Below are 18922 nucleotides of genomic sequence, written 5' to 3' on the forward strand. Positions count from 1 at the left end.
TCAGGTTATGATCTCATGGTTCTGAGTTCGAACCCCACATAGGGTTCTCCACTGTCAGCCATACCAAAATTATCTCATTAAGACAAAACTGTCTAGGGGCACCTGGGTGGCTCAGTCGGTTAAGTGTCTGACTCTTGGTTTCTGCTAAGATCATCTCTCACAGTTTGTGGGTTTGAGCCCCACATCAGGCTCTGTGCTGTCAGCTTGGGGCCTGCTTGGGATTTCTCTCCTCCCTCTCTCTCTGCCCCTCCCCCACTCACACTCTCATACTCTCTCTCAAAATAAATAAACTTAAAAAAAAAATAAAATTGTCTATGTGTGTTAGGGGTATGGCTATTGCAAAAGATACAAAGGGGACACGGATAGCTTTCCCTGATTTTGGCAATTCTGCCACAATCCCAACCCCAATAATCAAGGTCAGTCCAATTTAGGTACTTACAAGTGACAATTCCTTCAAAAAACGTTTGCTGAATGCCACACACTTGAACTAGTTGCTGTGGACATAACAGTGAGCAAAATCACTGCCCTCATAGAACTGCCAATTCAGGGGCACCTGCATGGCTCAGTTGGTTAAGAGTCTGACCCTTGATTTCAGCTCAGGTCATGATCTCAGGGTCATGAGTTTGAGCCCTGTGTCGGGCTCTGCACGGACATGAAGCCAGCTTGGGATTCTCTCTCTCCTTCTTTCTCTGCACACCACCCCCCCCCACCCCCGGACGCACATGTGCTCTTTCTCTCTCTCTCTAAAAATAAACTTAAAAAAAAAAAAAAAACAAAAACCTGCCAGTTCAGTGAGAGAGATAGGCATTAATCAAAATATTACATAAACATATCATTACAAACCATGATAAAGGCTTATGAGGGTAAAGTATAGAGTACTAGGGGCATTTAGAACAGGGGGGCCTGATAGGGCTTGAGGGTTCTTAAAAGATTACCTTAGGGACCTCAGGGTCCTTTTAATTCAGCACCTGATCTTCCTTCCCTTCCCCCTCCACTCCCTCCTTCCTTGCTTCCTGTAGTCAGTATTTACTGGTTTTTTTCCCCCTATGTACAAAAGATAATGCTAAGTTATTTATTTCTTTTTCAAAACGTTTATTATTTTGAGAGAGCGTGCACATGCGCACAAGTGGGGGAGGGGCAGAGAGAGAGGGAGAGAGAGAATCCCAAGCAGGCTCCATGTTCAGTGTGGAGCCCAATGTGGAGCTCAATCTCATGATCACTTTGCTAAGTGATCTAATGCTAAGTTCTTCTTCATATGTATGGTCTCATTTGATTCCTACAACAAACTTACAAGTTAGCACTTTTTTTAAAAAAATTTTTTTTACATTTATTTATTTGTGAGAGACAGAGAGAGACGGCATGAGCAGGGGAGGGGCAGAGAGAGAGAGGGAAGAGACAGAACCAGAAGCAGGGTCCAGGCTCCAAGCTGTCAGCACAGAGCCCGATGTGGGGCTCGAACCCACGAACCATGAGATCGTGACCTGAGCTGAAGTCGGATGCTTAACCGACTGAGCCAACCAGGCGCCCCATAAGTTAGCACTTTAAAAGGGTCTGATGAGAAAGGCCAAATCATACTTTGTAATGACAGCTATATACAATTCATAATATGAATTAAGACTCTACTGGCTGCAGGTGACAAAAATCTAAATCACACTTTCAAAAATAAAAAAGGAGAGCCTGGATCCATATAAATGAAATGTCCAGAGTGAGACTAACATAGAGTACGGTTAGATCCTGGTACTCAAAAGAAGCCATTCAGGCTCCAACTCCATCTCGTAACTCAGCTCTCATCTGTGTTGGCTTCAGCATTCCCCTTGGGGTGGCAAGATGACCACTTAGGAACCTCAGAGTTATTCACATTCTACAGGCTTGGCAACCCAGTTGGAAAAAAAAAAAAGAGAGAGAGAATTCACTTAATGGTTCCAACAAAAGTCCAGAATCGTAACTGGCCTGAATTTGAGATCATGCCCATACCACCTGCTGTTCTCTGATTGGCATAGTCATGTGTCCTCCCTCTGGAACCAAGGGATGGACTCGACTCCACCAAAACCCAGTCTGAGAATGGAAAAGGACATGGTCCCCCAAAGGAAAATCAGTATGTTCTAACCTAAGAAGAGAGAAATCATGCTGAGCAGTCAAAGTCCACTAAGCACTATTGTCCTCAAAGTTTGGAATAAGAGTGGATTTTAAAACTATACTGTAAGTTCTTCCATCAACTGGGTCTTCCTCCCTAAGACATGAACATGAGTCCTCATTTAGTGTGACAGTGGCTGGATTTGCCATGGTCCTACTCCAGCTGTTCAGAGAACTTGGCTTCTTGGTCTAGGGCACTTATTGGAGTCTTAATAGATACTTACATACTTACTCAGAGCAGTCTTTAAGTCCCAATACTTTGTGGAAGACTTTTCTGCCTCCCTTCAACTCCCAAATGAAGTGCCCTACTCAGTGCCGCTGTGGCCAGTGAAGCTGCAGCTCTCTAGCCCTTTGACCAGCATCACAGGGTCTATGTAAATTATGAGGAAGAAAGGGAATAACAAGCCCTTTGTTGGGAAGTTCTCCTCCCCTTTTGGAGTCTGAAATGAAAATGGCTTCCATTGAGCAGAAAGAGGAATATCAGGGTAGTTCCTGAACTATCTAACAAATAGATCTCCATAAGAAGGATCTTGGGGGAGGATCAAGACTAAACATTCTATGAGTTGTACAGCAAGTACTACAGCAGCAATCAGATGTCAGCTGCAACCACTTTGTGAGCATGTTTTATTTTTTTTTTAATATTTACTTATTTTGAGAGAGAGAGCACACAAGCGTGGGAGGGGCAGAAAAAGGGAGAGAGAGAATCCCAAGCAGGCTCCACACCATCACCACAGAGCCCAACGTGGGTCTTAATCTCATGAACCGTGAGATTGTGACCTGAGCCGAAATCAAGAGTCAGATGCTTAACCAACTAAGCCACCAGCATCCCCAGGCATGTTTTAAAATCAGCCTGGATCCCCCCCATCCAGTGACCCTCCCACAATTTCTGTGAATTCCCAGCAGCTAATGCTTTTGGCTATGATTCCAGCTCCTGTTGCAGGAGTCCTTTTTGGCTATGACTCCAGCTCCTGGTGGATTTTTTATCTCACTCACATCACACTTCCTGAGGCTGATCTCTTTCTTCTGCTCTGAGCTGTCCCCCCAGAGGTGGGACTCAGCTCCCTTCTTCCACGCTTTATCGAAAAGAAAAAAATATGCATACACAGACAGATTTAAAACACTGTGTGTTCATCAGACTTTCCTAAATTTATGAAGAGACAGAGGAGTTTATTGTTATCATGCTTCTTGGCTCCTTTACCCTCTCCAAACATTGCCTATATTTAGGGGGCGGGGGGGGATCTTCCCTTCCCTCAGGAAACTAAATTCCCCTTATATTATTCAGAGACTTAGCTCTCTATCCCCCTTCCTCTGACATCCAATGACCCATACCTGGAGTCAGCCCCACTGGGAACCATCCACTCCAGGTTCCACTCCTGACCAGCACTGAGGAACAAAAAGAAAATTTGAACTTCACTCTCTCACCACCACCATTCTGTACTGGTGAAGAGAATGGAACGACTTTTTTCCCCTATGAATATGAATTGGCCCACCTTCAGAACAGAACTGGCTGGAGTCAGTTTTGGTTTTAAATAGGTTTCTATTAAACCACTCTATGTAAACTCTCCAGCTCACAGAAAAACCTATGTTACATGTCAGAAACAATTCTCATACACCCATACTGGGGTCTACTGACACTGGTAATGTTATTATGGAAGGCAGTGTTTCTGTCCCAAAATGTTGCCTGTCTTTGAAAGACAAAGAGGGGTTTTTGTTTTTGTTTTTGGCCTTGTGCCACCCTCTGATGGCATTCCTGATGCTTCCAAGCTAGAGTTCTAGAGCCTCAAATTCCAGGGAAATAGGCAAAACTATGGTGTGCACTTCAAGGTCTCCTTTCACCTAGGTTGGCAGGAGCCTGAGACGAAGACTAAAACTGGCTGAGAGGCTTCCCCAAAGGAGAGGCAAGGACAAATGCAAAGAGCAGGTTTCCTCCCAAAATTCGGCTGGCTCTAAGTCTTGCCTACCTGGGCCAAAAAAGGTAATTTTCTGTTTTCTTCCAAGGTAATGAGCAAGCAAAGCCTCTCAAGCAGAGGAGGCCCCAGCCCTTTCCACTGCATCAGAGGCAACAGGAAAAGAGATTCTACAAGGCCATGAATACTAAAATGCAGCCAATCCTGGGAAAAAAAGAATTCTGAGCTTTGAATTCCTTTGTTCCTCACACAAAGAGGTACAACTGCAGACACCATGGCCCAGTAGCCTCATTTTAGTTTCTGGGAAGGGAAAGGTAGCGAGGAGTCTCTAAATTCTTCTCAGAGGCTAAGATTTATAATACTAGATCAATCTTTTACATAAGAGGAAGACAAAAGTGAACATTTCATTCGTTAATGTTGTAATTAGCAAAATACAGCCTTGGAGTGCCTGGGTGGCTCGGTCAGTTAAGTTCCCAACTCGTGATTTTGGCTCAGGTCATGATCTCATGGTTCGTGAGATGGAGCCCTACATTGGGATCTGCTCTGCACTGACAGCGAGGAGCCTGCTTGGGATTCTTTCTCTCCCTCTGTCTCTGCCCCTACCACCCCTCCATGCACTCATGAGCTCTCTCTCAAAATAAATAAATAAACATTTAAAAAAATTTTTAAAAATACATCCTTAAATATTTTTTAATTCCAAGGAATCTTTTAATAAAATTTAAAACAGCATAAATACATTCCAAATCAAATAGGAATGTTTTTTAAAAATAAATGGGAACACTGTATTCATATTGCTCTGCACCTGCTCCTTTTGCTGATAAAGTTACTTCAAAGTTTTCACAGCCACACAATATTACATAGCACCATATTAATGGATATTTACCAACACAGTGAACATTCCTATCCAGAGGATTCTGTGCTCATTTCTTAAATGAAATTCCAGTTTCATCTGGAATAGATGAAATAGATAAGCTTTTTTAGATGAAATTACAGTTTGCCCTGCTGTGTCTCACCTATTGTATTCTTCACCCATTTTCTATTGGTTTTTTTTTTCCTTACTTATTTATAGAAACCTTTTATAGATTGTAGACATTAATCCATCATTATATATATTGCAAAAACTTTCTCCCACTCTGTTGGTTGTCTTCTAACTTTGTTTATAATGACTTTTTTTGCCAGACAGAAGTTTCTCATTTTTGTGTGGCAAAACCAGTTAAAAACAATTTAGAAAGTACTGCCATGGGAACAGTGCACCCTGAGCTCTGAGCCACACAGCCTCTTCTGCTGGGGGCCACACAATCTTGTTTGGGTTCCTGTGCTGAAATGGCTGATTGGGCAATCATTTTCTGAGCTGTTCACTTCTGGCCAGGGTGGTGGTGTAAATGAATCAAGTCAAGAAGGAGCAAAAAGAATTGCTAAGATTTGGTTTGTTTCCAGCTATTTGGAGGCCCTTTCTTAAATGTTTGGAATCATATACTAACAATGTCAAAAGAATCCTGAAACATCAAAAACCCCAAAACATCTTCATAAACAATAATCTGAGTGTTTCCAGACTCTTTTCAAACTGTGTGGGCTTTAGGGCATTGTTTGCTGTCACTGTGCAGGGAAAAATAAATTCCAGACCCCACAGGAACAAAAAGGCTCAAGAGTCTACTGACTCCTAGAGTTTTAAGCAAGAAACCCTTAGTTTCCTTTCAGCCTCTCATAGATAGCACTGACTCAATCTGATCCTGAACAGTTCAAAAACCCCTCGTGGCCAAATAGGATTTTCCCTGCAAGCATTCTTAGCCTGCAAACTCTGCCTAAAGGCCCAGTACTTTGTGGAGATTGTCCCACTTGGCCAGAATCTCTCTCCTCCCACAATTCCACAGTATTGAGGCACACAGTGCAGGCCTAATAGATGGTTCTGGCCTCCTTCCCCTATCTGGGACCTGGCATTCCTTGAGGAACTTGGTTCCAGGCAGTGAAGGTTCTGCCATAAAATCATTTTTCAGTACCCAGTAGTACCAAGAGGAGAAACAGATGGTCTGTCTCAATGTGGCTTCAAAGCCATTACACCTACAACCTTACCAAAAAAATCCTTTCTTTGCCAAAGTCTGTACCAAACAACCACACTCTTCCTCACTGCTGTCAGCTCCTGACCTCTTGGTCATCAAGACCTTTGGCTCCTTGATCACAGTCTGCCTTTACACTCCAAGTCAGACCTTTTGCCTGGTAATGATCTCCTATATCTTTCTACATTTCTACCTCTCCTTGTCTTTACTTCTACAGCTTCATTCTTCAACTTCATTGAGATTTCCAGCCCCTTGACACCCAACCCCATCATTTAGTTGCCTATCAGTCCTTCCCTAAATTCAGTCCGTTCTCTAACCAACTGGACAACAACCACTTTATTACCAATATCCTAGACCCCATTATTCCAAGTCTTCCACTTGCCCCACAAAACACAGCTCCCAGTTGAATACAAATGTCCTCTGCTTTAATCCTGCTGAATACTGCTAAAACCACGATTAAGTCATGAAGGCTGCTTCCTCTAAGAAGTCATTGTCTGCAACATTACCTAGACCTTCAGTGCTACTCAGCTATCCACCTACATGTCTTCAGATCACTGTCATTGGCTCAACAGCTTTTAAAAACTAAGTCATTGTCCCCACTATACCACCTGCTCCTATCAGATGACTTTAATTTCTTCTGTCCAGAGAAAACAAAGCCAAACAGAAGGAAACTCCAACTTTCTGTCTCTCCCAAATCTCAACAAATCCCTCTGCCCCATCACATCCTTTGTCCCTATTAAATGAGACTAGAAAATGCTCAACGGAGTGCTAGCAAAAGGTAAGAAGTTATAAATGGTGGTGATGGTGGTGATGGAGTTAAATTCAGTGGTAGCCTTTGTCCTTTCTTTAGTTCAAGTTTAATCTCCCCACCAGTGTTCAGGATATAGTAGACCCTTTCCCACAGGGGCCTTGCTCAATTTTTTTTTTTCTCTTTTCTACCTTCAACTTCTCCCTCTCAACTGGCTCTTTTCCCCACAGCACAGGGACATGCATGGATCTCAAAAAATAAATAACCCTCCATAGACCTTGCATTCCCCCTTCACTTTTCTCATTTCATAAACAAGCTTCATGTAAGACTGGCCTCCCTGACTGGGTCCATACCCTTGCCTCCATTTGCTAGCTGCAGAGGTACTGTCTAGTAAAAGAAAATGGACTGCTCTTATTTGCCAAAGGTCTGCTCTTTGGGAAACTGCTTTAGAGATTAGCAAAGAAGTAAAGAAAATACATTATGTTGCTATTAATTCAAAGTTTTAATAATATGAATAAAAATAAATTTTAATAATATAAATGAGAATAGACTTACCTTTGTATCAATACTACCTCCAACTAGAGTATAAGCTAGATTATTTAAAATGTTCTTTAAAACAAAGAAACCTGGGATGCCTAGCTGACTCAGTCAATAGAGCATGCAACTCTTGATCTCAGTGTATTGAGTTCAAGCCCCACGTTGGGCATGGAGTCTACTTAAAAACAGGATAGGATAGGATAGGATAGGATAGGATAGGATAGGATAGAATAGAATAGAATGGAAAAAAATAAAATAAAATAAAATAACCTGTTTTCACAAAAGCACCCTGATTCTCTAAATCTAAAAACTGGAAACAATCTCTCCTCTGAGTTCCCACAGCATTGTCTGTACCTGTAATACCCTACCACTTCATCTTCAGTTATTATAGAACTCTCTGCCGTTAATATATATTTGATAAATTAATATACTTTACAAGTACCTATTCAGATAATTCTAATCAAATAAATTCAAATCAATCTAATCAAATCAATCTAATATTGCCTAATTAAATCAGCCCCCCTGAAGAATCTCTATTGACATTTTGCTAACTTAATATAAGGCTTTTTTTTTTTTTTTAACACATTGAATTTAATAAAGTTGCATTCAATCACTCACATCCTGCAATTTTTCACTTACTTAAATGTGCCTTGCAAAGTCTCAAATACTGAGGTCATTATCACTTTGGGTCCAGTCTGAGAAGACAAAGGTAAAAGTCAGTGAGGTAGGAATTACCCAATCCAAAGGCTGTGAGTGGGGCATTCAGGGGGAAGGAATGCATTTTTCCTCTCCCTTACCTAAAAAATACCCAAGAAATGCTCCTCCTGGAGGGACTGAGACTTCCTTTCACACAATGTCTACTCCCTTCTGCTTCAATTACTTTCACATAATCTGAATGTCAGCTCAACAAAGACACAGCTTTGCCCTGCTGGACCTCCCAAAGTTTGCTCCTACCTGAAATAAGGAAGTTTGCCTAGAAAATCTACAAAGTTTTTTATGTAAATAACTGCACATTACTTACAGTGTGAAAATCAAATTTTACTTTGAAAAGCAAGTTCAATGCTTAAAGAAACCCAGTTGTAAATTATTTTGTGATACGGAAGAATCTTCACATCCACAACCACCCCCAACATAACTGTTAGATTATCTACATGAGACCAATAATTCTCCTAAAGCAGGACACTGAGATGGGTATTAGGAGCTTCTTCCAAAGCACTGACATTCCTGCCCACACAGTCCCTCTGTAGAAGCCAGTCCTTAATCCTTACCAAGGCAGAATTATGGGCTTAAAAGACTGTGCTAAGGGTAAAAAAGGTAGCCAGGAAGCACAGGCCAGGGCCAGGTGACAGGCTCCAGTCCCTATGGAGCCAGAGCCAGAACCTCCCAGTTTGCTTTACCCTTGCAGAGGGTGTAATTTCCAGCAGGCTAAAAATCGCCAATGGCATACAGCCAGAGGGCAGGGCCAGGCTGGGTAAGCAAAAGTCAGCGATGAGCCAGAGAGACTCCAGATTTAGAATGTAAGCAGTAAAGAAAGGTAGTAGAGAGCCTCCTACAGAGGACTTATAAAGTAGCTGCCCTCTTTGGGTAAGATCCAGGTTGCCAATAGGAAATCTCCTACCTCTATGGGCCTCATCACTTGCTCCAGAGACTTTCTCAGCAGCCTCATGTTTTTTAGAAAGAGATCAGCCTACTGATTTTAGAAACATCCCTCCCCTGTGGAGTCAACAGCTCAAGAGCAGAAACTTCCCATGGTACCTCTGTTTCCTCCCTCCCCAATACAAAATCCATGTGATAAGATTAGTCCCAAAACCACTCAAGCCAACCTATAGTATCAAGCTGTCGGAAGATTGTTTTACACAGTTCAACATGCCTCAGGGATAAAGATTCCTTCAGTCCTTGACTTGCTCACTCACTCATTCAGCCAGAGCTGTCTGACTGCCCACTATGCTCCAAGCACAGGGCTGCAAAGACACCTTACAGGATTCTTAGCAGATACCAGTCTAGCAATTACCCAAGAACCTCTCTAAAGTAGACCCTGTTGGTTCAGAATTTCTGACAGGAGATAACTTCTTTTTGTGTTTGTGCTATCAGGAAGGGGTTAGCAAAAATATTTAATTGCATAAATATGATTATCAGTTGGAAAACTGAAGTAACTTAAGAGAATTCTGATTTTCTACTCATTAAAGCACGTCGTCTTAGGATCTCTACTAGTTAGTACATATATACATAAGTGAATTAACATGTGACTCCAAAAGTAAACAAATTTAATGACTTCACAAAAAAATTTTTTTTCCACATAATTAAAGCAGACAAGACCTTCCCTCATAGGTCTAAGTCAATATGCTTCTACTATATTTCTTTCAAAAGAATGAAGCCAGAATTCAATAAACTACTAAGTCACCACACCAACTTGGCTGTAACCAAATTGGCCAACCTTACATCCAAAACACCTCCAGCTATTTGAAAAGATCAGGACTTCTTTTTTCCCCTTAAGTTCAATAGAACACCCGACATTCTCTGGTTTAGAGGAATGTCAGGACCTACAAGGGCCAAGAGGATAGGACAATGACCATGAGTAGCATGGTATCTTCCCTGGCTGTCTTCTTCCTCCCAACTCTTCACTGTGGCTATCCCTAGCTCTAGGCTGCCACTTTTGCTCCAGTCTTTTTCTCCTTGGAAAATTCATCTCTAAAATGGAAAGTGGAGAATGAGAAACGGAATCTGAGGCCTCAATACCTGAGGTTTGAGTCCTAATTCTACTCTCTGAGATTCAGTGTCCACATAAAGGAAGAAAAAAAATAATGCATAGCATACAAGACTGTGTTAGCCAAGTCACTATACAATGGCCTTTGTAAATTGCAGAGTGATCTCTAAACAATGTTGTGGCTGCTGTTTTACTATGGTGATTACTGCTCACTCCTACCTCCTCCCAAGCTCTACTCTCAGGTTCCAGTTGACACCAGTACCACACACTCCTCTCCAGAGTCTGTTAAGACTACCAACAAGAAAGGGAGAACCAACACAATACCACCCTCACCCAAACATCTCAAAAGGTCAAATCTAGAGTCCCACTCATACTTATTATCTCTGCTTTAGAAGTACCTTTTTCTCTAAATGGGAATTCTTGGCCTACAGAATACTTCCTATTGGCCCTTGAAATTCAATTCCAAGAAACAAATTTGTCTCCCCCTTCTAGAAGAGTGGTTCTCCTTTCCAGCTACCCCCTTTTTGTCATGTCGAGTAATTTTCCAACTTCAAAGGGTAGACACACACTTTGATATAATATAACTAACTGTCTGGTTTCAACCAACCCACCACCTCAAGTCAGAATCTGTTTCCTTTTTCTAAGATTTTATTTTATTATTTTAAATTTCTTAAAAATGTTTATTTTTGAGAGAAAGAGTGCAAGCAGGGGAGGGGCAGAGAGAGGGGGAGACACAGAATCTGAAGCGGGCTCCAGGCTCTGAGCTGTCAGCACAGAGCCCGACGTGGGGCTCGAACTCACAGAGTGTGAGATCATGACCTGAGCTGAAGTTGGACACTCAACCAACTGAGCCACCCAGGCACCCCTAAGATTTTATTTTTTAAGTAATCTCTACACTCAATGTGGGGTTTGAATTTACAACCCTGAGATCAAGAGTCACACGCTCTACCAACTGAAAAAGCCAGGCACCCCTATTTTTTAAGTGCCTTTTTTTTTCTGAATCAGAAAATTTCTGTTAACAATGTGTTGTATGATTTTTTAAATATATACACATAGCTACAGCTGTATTTATTTCAATCAAAACAGGTTCGTTTGCTACATATTTTTTCCTGTATACACTGTAGGCACCTTTCTATGTCAATAATTATATATTGGGGAGCCTCAGTAGCTCAGTTGGTTGAGCATCCAACTCGTGATTTTGGTTCAGGCGATGATCCCTGGGTTGTACTGAGCGTGGAGCCTGCTTGGGATTCTGTATTCTGTTTCTCTCCTTCTGCCCGTCTCTCCTGCTCATGTTCTCTCTCAGAAAAAAAAAATAATAATAAAATATATATATATATACACAACTTATATATATTATATATATACATTATATATTAATATAACATATTTATTGTAAATATATATTATATAATATATAGTTTATATATATTATAAATACATATTATATATAACATAAAAATATATATATTATATATATGCACATGTATGTATTTACTTAATTTATCATTGTATGGACTTACCACAGTTTATTTGGCCAATCTTCTGATGGCCATTTTGACTGCTTTATAAATTCTGTAGTGACAAATATCCTCATAAACATATCTCTGTACACTTGCCATGGGGATAAATACCTAGAAGTCAAATTGCTAGTTTAAGAGTGTGTACTTCAAATTCGATACATACTGCCAAACTGAACTTCAGAGAGACTACATGAGTTCCAAACTGTAGTCAGTAATAAGTATTTTTTTTTCTTTTTAATATGTGTCAACCTAACAGCTGGAAAGTGAGGTCTCATTTCTATTTGTATTTTCTATATTGTAAGTGAAACAGCCTTTTTCTATAAGGTTTTACAAGTCATTTATTCACCTACGACTTTGGTCCATTTCCTTTTTGTTTTTACTTTTTTCCTATTGATTTATAAGAGCTTTGTGCACACAGATATGTTGAAAACTCTTTTTAACCAGTTTGTCAACTACTTTTTATTTTGCTTATGGTGTTTGTTTTAATTTTTTTTTTAAGCTAATACCCCACACTTTTTCCTTTATCATTTCTGCCTTGGGTGCCACACTAAAATAACTCTTTTCAAGGGGTGCCTGGGTGGCTCAGTTGGTTGAGTGTCTGACTTCAGCTCAGGGCATGATCTCACAGTCTGTTGAGTTCGAGCCCCGCATCGGGCTCTGTGCTGACAGCTTGGAGCCTGGAGCCTGCTTCAGATTCTGTGTCTCCCTCTCTCTCTGCCCCTCCCCAGCTCACGCCCTGTCTCTGTCTCAAAAATAAATAGAAACATTAAAAATAAATTAAAAATAAAATAAAATAACTCTTTTCTGCTATACTTGTTACTTTAGTTTTTGTTAAGAACCTTTAACTGGGGTGCCTGGGTGGCTCAGTCGGTTAAGCGTCCGTTTTCAGCTCAGGTCATGATCTCGGGGACTCACAGTTCGAGTCCCATGTCAGGGTCTGTGCTGACAGCTCAGAGCCTGGAGTCTGCTTCAGATTCTGTTTCCCCCTCTCTCTGCCCCTCCCCCCACTCACACTCTTTCTCTCTCTCAAAAATAAACATTAAAAAAAAAAAAAAACACCTTTAATCTATCTAGAATTTATTTTGCTAGAAAGTGACAGGGGTTTTTTTTCCCCGCCCAAATGGTTAGACATTTATCCTAAACACTATCCTTTCCCACTAAAACCTAGATCTGGACTTCCTAATCTACTTTGAGCTCTGCTCACCAAGAAAAATTCTTGTCTCCAGTTGGAATACTTTTTTCATCGCCCACAACAGGTTTTACGTAGGCTGCTGCCTATACACACATTGTTGCCCTTGCCTGGAACATCCTCTCACCTGCCCTACACAGTTCCTTCAAAACAAAACCATTTCTGAGATAAGAAGTAAATGCTGGGGTGCCTAGGTGGCTCAGTCAGTAGAGCATGTGACTCCTAATCCCAGGGTCCTGAGTTCAAGCCCCAAATTGGGCACAGAGCTAGAAGAAGAAGAAGAAGAAGAAGGAAGGAAGGAAGGAAGGAAGGAAGAGGAAGAGGAGGAGGAGGAGGAGAAAAAGTAGTAGTAGTAAATGCTGTTTAAAACAAGAAATGCTTTCAAAGGAGAGATATAATGTAAAATAACACATCAGATACTTTCTGTGGCTAAAGAAGTAGATGAACTTTTTACCCAGCTGAGCCATTCAGTGGGCTTTGGACATACAGATGTGAGTTTGGGAGAAACAGTAGAATTCATTTATTTTGCATAATAGAGTAAGAAATATCTGGAATGTTTAGTGGCAACAGAAAAAGAGAAGATTTTAAGCGATCAAAACCATATACATGGGTGATATGAATAGTAGTGAATCCCTAATGGAGAGGTAGACAAAAAAGGACTTTAAGGGACAGGGACAGCCAATATTAGAATTCAAGTTGCTTGCTTTGCTGCAATATAAAGTCTGCTACACACATAAAGGCTTTAGCTGGGAGATATTTGAGTTCTACATCTGGGTCAATATGGATGGAAACAGGTACAGCATGCTTGAGACGGTAAGACCATCTATAATCTGAACTAATTTGGTGGAAGAAAGAGCTCAAAATTAAAATGACCATCAATACATGAGCTCCCAGGAATTTGAAGAATCTGGGTAAAGGAATCAGACCCTACATCTAGACTCCAGATGTAGAATGGCACTTTCAGCCAAATTTTTAAAGGAAAAGATAGCTCCTGCTAACTAATGGGTTACATAAGGATACTCAATCCTTAGAAGCTTTTAAAAAGAACCAAGTGAGTGAGGTTCAGTGCTGATTTGCAGAAGAAATCAGTGGGGGAGGAGCCAATTACTCTGCTTGCACAAGTAGTAAACTAAGGATTATACCCCATCCCTTCCTCACTCCACATGTTCCCATAGGGGTATTTTGGTCCCTACACCACTTAGGGTGTCCTTGGTCAACTCTCCCCTCTTCCATGAAAGTTTCTCCTAAGGTTTTAGCTCTCAGATGATTCCTTTCCAAAATGTCCATTTACTTAGAATCTGAACCTCAGTGTAACCTTTGTGGGTTTTTTTTTTCTATTTGTTAACTTCTCTGTTGAATTCAGCTATAGATGCCTTGTAGACAAGAACTCCAACAAGAAAGAAAGGAAGGAAGGAAGGAAGGAAGGAAGGAAGGAAGGAAGGAAGGAAGGAAGAAAGAAAGAAAGGAAGGAAGAAAGAAAGAAAGAAAAAGAAAGAGGAAGAGAAGGAGAGAAAGGGAGGGAGAGAATGAGAGGGAAAGACAGAGGGAAGGATGGACATTCTAAACATCTTCCATTATACTCAGAGCTTCCTTAATTCCTGGTGGACAAATAGTGGAAGATAGTGATATAGAAGTAAGCTTACTAATGACCATGGATGGTGATGCTCTAAGTCAAGAACAAAGGAGGAATAGGTATAGGAAGAAATAGGAGAATGGGGAAAGAGGATGGCATAATGAAAATATAATTTGGCTTGGGACATGCTAAGTTTAAAGTACCTAAGGGAAGTCTGAGTGGCTCAGTTGGTTATGCATCCAACTCTTGATTTCAGCTCAGGTCATGATCTAAAGGTCGTGAGATTGAGCCCTTGTCAGGCTCATGCTGGGTGTGGAGCCTGCTTAAGATTCTCTCTCTCCTTCTCCCCTTCCCCTGCACATGCTCTCTCTCTCAAAAAACAAAAACAAAAAAACAAAACGATAATAAAATACCTAAGAACCAGGTTATGATGGCAACTGTGTTTGGTCATCACGAGTCAGGAACTCAGAAGAGAGATTTAAGAGTTTTTAACACTATCAGTGGTAGCTAAAACCATAAGCACAGGTGACATCACCCAGGGATAGTATATAAAGGGAGAGGGGAGGGGGCTAAGGATAGATTCTTAGGAAATGTCTTCATGTAGGAAGCCTGTAGGAGAAAATAAGCCTTTGCAGTTATAGGAAGTTATGGTTATCATGTCTGTAAATAGTCATGTGCCAATACTTATAAATACCTACGGATGGACCAAATAACTGGCTCTACAGAACACCTCTAAAGGCCCATTTCAAGCCTTCTTTCAACCTTGCTGTGAGCCCACTCCCTGATCTTCACAGTTAAAACCAGAGTATTTCAGAGGAAGTGGCAGAATGGACAAGAGCCATGGACCAAGGCCTCCAGAGTGGGGCTTGTGGGTGGAAGATGCTATGTTGGATGTTCAAAGAACATCATACCTAAGGGCAGGATCAAAGCTAAGCCTTTGTGTACAGTTTGTTTCATGATTAGCTCATCCAACCGAGTTAAGTTTGGTCAGAGATCTCATTCATGACAGTAAAGACACATACATCAGGGTCTCAAAGAAATTTTTTTAATCAGGAGTCTTAGTTGGAGATTTCTGTTTCAAGCGGTCTTTTCCTGGTTGTCCTGATTGACAATAGCATACAGAGGAAGTGGCTAGCTTCCTCTTTGGTTACCAGCTCTGCAGGCTGGAGCTCCTGGCACTTGGTCACCTACCTGCCAGATTTAAATGCTCTCCACCTGAAAGACTGCCCTGCCCACAGTGCATGGGTTTATCTCCAGTGGGGAGATAAGGATTGGGGGAAAAAACACAGTCTGGAATGCCTATGAGCTATAGAGGGATTTCACAGGAAAAGCAGAAAATTTACAATGTCATAATCATTCTATCCCACTTGGCACTGATCTTATATGTGAAGTCGAAGTCCTAAACTAGCAGTGAGACTTGAGACTGACGCTAAGATGAATATTGCCAGAGTGGGAGCGAAGGGGTGTTCAGGAGTGCTAGAAAAATCCTTGAAGACTTCAAACCTGCGGAAAAAAGCCTTAGAGAAGCCTCCTTCCTTGGATTTAGAAGCTGATGATGGTATCACCCCATTCACTACTTCCTGTATCTGAAGGAAAAAGGAAGAAGATCCGAACATCCGAACTTGTTCTCCGAACAAGGAGAAAGAATGTAGAATCCTTACTCTTCCCCACCTTAGAGCTCCGCTCCAGATCAGAGCTGTCTTTATGCAGACACACAGTTAAGTAGTCAAATACATGATGTGATTCCATCAGAAAGACTGGTAAATAGTAGGTGCTCAGTGGGCATTTGTTGAATGAAAAGCACCAGGAGAGATTTACTACTTCCAAATAATGTTTTTTCACTGACTGTTCACATTACCTTCACCTGGAATTCCTCCCATTTGATGTCCATTCCTTTAGTATAAAGCCTCATACTTTCCAAAACTGTGTTCCACCAAACACCATATCCTGTGAGATTTTAATATTCCTTCAAAAAAATGGTTCTCTGGTTAAATAAGTTCGGAAAATGTTATATTCTCTATTTCCCTTTTGAAGCCTTTTTTTTTTTTTTTTAACGTTTATTTATTTTTGAGACAGAGAGAGACAGAGCATGAACGGGGGGGGGGGGGGGGCAGAGAGAGAGAGGGAGACACAGAATCCGACACAGGCTCCAGGCTCTGAGCGGTCAGCACAGAGCCCGACGCGGGGCTCGAACTCACGGACCGTGAGATCATGACCTGAGCCGAAGTCGGCCGCTTAACTGACTGAGCCACCCAGGCGCCCCTGAAGCTTTATAAATACATATTAAAAGCTGTTTTTGAGGCAGAGGCAGTAGGAGAACTTGCATGAAATTCAGGACTGGGCCTGACTAAGCTAAGAAGCTTGTTCCAGAAGTGCAGCTGAGCAGACCAGCATGACATCCAATTAGCCCAAAGAGCAGTAGGCAAAGTTCAGGGTGGTCAACAAATGGGAGATCTGTGCATGGGCAAGACTCTACCTACCAAAGCCTAGATACAAGAAAAGTCTCGGGGCGCCTGGGTGGCTCAGTCGGTTAAGCGTCCGACTTCGGCTCAGGTCACGACCTCGCGGTCCGTGAGTTCGAGCCCCGCGTCGGGCTCTGTGCTGACTGCTCAGAGCCTGGAGCCTGCTTCAGATTCTGTGTCTCCCTCTCTCTCTGACACTCCCCCGTTCATGCTCTGTCTCTCTCTGTCTCAAAAATAAATAAACATTTTTAAAAAAAAATTAAAAAAAAAAAAAAAAAAAAGAAAAGTCTCTAGTATCAGAGAAGTGACCTGACCTTAGAGAGGCTGGAAAGCAAAAGCCCCAGCCCCTGTTGAGGGGTTGACAGCAGAGTTCTAGTCCAAGATAAGACTAGGGGGTCAAGGCAGGACAACTGGACAGATCTTTGTCTTCTTAGGGAAAAGACAAAATAAAGGTGAGATGGAAGAGAGGCAGAGAGTAGTGGACATAGGTGTCGTTCACAGTATAGTAAACCTATCCAGGAGTCCCTCCCTGCTGGGGGCACTGGCTACAAAGTCCTGGTGATCAGCAGATCCTAGCTACATCACTAGATCTTCTGCATGGGTGTGGTGGTTGGGGAGACAGGAAGGGGTGTGATATATCCAGACACCTCTACAGAGTTGCACTAATTTCACAAAGAAGAGAGGTCCAGACCCTGTCAAATTTCAGGAGGTGAGGGGTGGAGACCATTCCTAGAATAGCCTTCTGGGAAATGTGTTGGAAGGACCCCAGAGGCCTGAATGAAGCCAAAAGTCTGATCCAAAACAAAATGCTCTACACTTAGGGTAGGAACATGGATAGAGTAGAAGTTGAAGCAAGTGGGTGAAGGGCATCCTCTGAACCCAACTGTGAGGAGCTGGGAAAGGCATGAAGATTTAAGTTGCTTCTGTCGAAGACTCCCTGGGGGAGAAAAGATGTGAGAATTAGATTACTAAGGCAGTTTGAGAGCAGTGCTAGAAGAAAGATGATGAACAGTCAACTAGAAAAGCTCTCTTTGGAGGAATTCAAGCCAAAAAAGCTGTAGATCTGAATCAAAGGCTCTATGCTGGCAGCTTCTGGATTAGTTATTCTGGCTCCACCAAAGTTAGTGGACAAGGGGGAACTGCACCTTTGCACGGACACCCCAAATGCTTTGTCATTCCTTTTTATGTGGCTTATTTTGCTTTCTGGTAAAGCCCTATCTCAGCACAACATATTGGGAAATCAAGACCAGAAGTTGTCTGCGACCAGCAGCCTCTGAGGAAGTGCCCTGCCCATGTTGTCATCAGCAGCCTCTTTTGCGCCACCATTTTACATCACTTCTGGGAAGCTGCCTCCTACTTCCTAAGATCTATGCCAGTCTTGTCTGAGGACATCACAGCAAACCACAGACCATCACACTCCTTGTTACATTCTGCCTGTCAGCTATTCTCCAGACAACATCATGCCTAAATTCTTCATATCTTCGTTTTTAATAGGGTCTCGAAGACTTAAATTAAGGGAAATAAATTTCACTTGCTGAATTCCAAGCACTAGCAAAGAGCTGAAGTAAGTCTCAGAGGGGCAGGACACATTCTTGGTGCCCCTGAAATTATACCACTTGACAATCCAGCCTTGTTTCTTCTTATTCCATCACCTGACACACTCAAGCTGTCTCCTCTGCCAGCCCAGAGGCCAGGCTCCCCTGGACCTAAGCCAGCAACCACTGCCATCTGGTCTCCCTTAGAAAGGCAAAAGAGAGACACCTCTTGTTTACTCAGTAATAATTCACCGTAATAGTCACATAACAGGTGCCACCAGCTCCAGTGCATACAGTAAGGGCACACCACACCCTCACCTCTGCCCCCATCATAGCTTACTCCTTGGGTCACATCAATAAATGTTATCTGGAGAATAGGATAAATGCCTCTTAAGCAGTAAACCAGAGTTACCAGTGGTGTTTTGACACTTGTGGATTACACTGCAATGAAGACCTAGAGGTAAAGAACAAAGACTTTTTTAAAATCCTCCCCTAGAGCCAATTGGTATCTTTCCCACATATGTTGTTGCAGCATCTCTATATATAGAACCTAGCAT

The 18922-nt window shown here is 41.9% G+C and overlaps 1 long non-coding RNA gene across 17 annotated transcripts in view; it reads right to left on the bottom strand.

The window, feature by feature from the left end:
* LOC102971500 overlaps positions 1-18922 on the bottom strand; it is a 103998-nt gene that overhangs the window by 49756 nt on the left and 35320 nt on the right. For 2 of the 17 annotated variants that reach the window (XR_006215794.1, XR_006215805.1), the window contains 3 exons: positions 11607-11717; positions 8019-8074; positions 4816-4989 (listed from right to left, as the gene is read on the bottom strand). The exons of 8 other annotated variants lie outside the window; for them this stretch is intronic. This is a non-coding gene — a long non-coding RNA (uncharacterized LOC102971500). Of the gene's footprint in view, positions 1-4815; positions 4990-8018; positions 8075-11149; positions 11385-11606; positions 11718-17133; positions 18820-18922 lie in introns of those variants that run through there. 7 more of the 17 variants (XR_006215796.1, XR_006215801.1, XR_001510437.2 and 4 more) reach the window with 7 other exon arrangements.

Source organism: Panthera tigris, chromosome A3, assembly GCF_018350195.1.
Source record: "Panthera tigris isolate Pti1 chromosome A3, P.tigris_Pti1_mat1.1, whole genome shotgun sequence".
Classification (NCBI taxonomy): domain Eukaryota; kingdom Metazoa; phylum Chordata; class Mammalia; order Carnivora; family Felidae; genus Panthera; species Panthera tigris.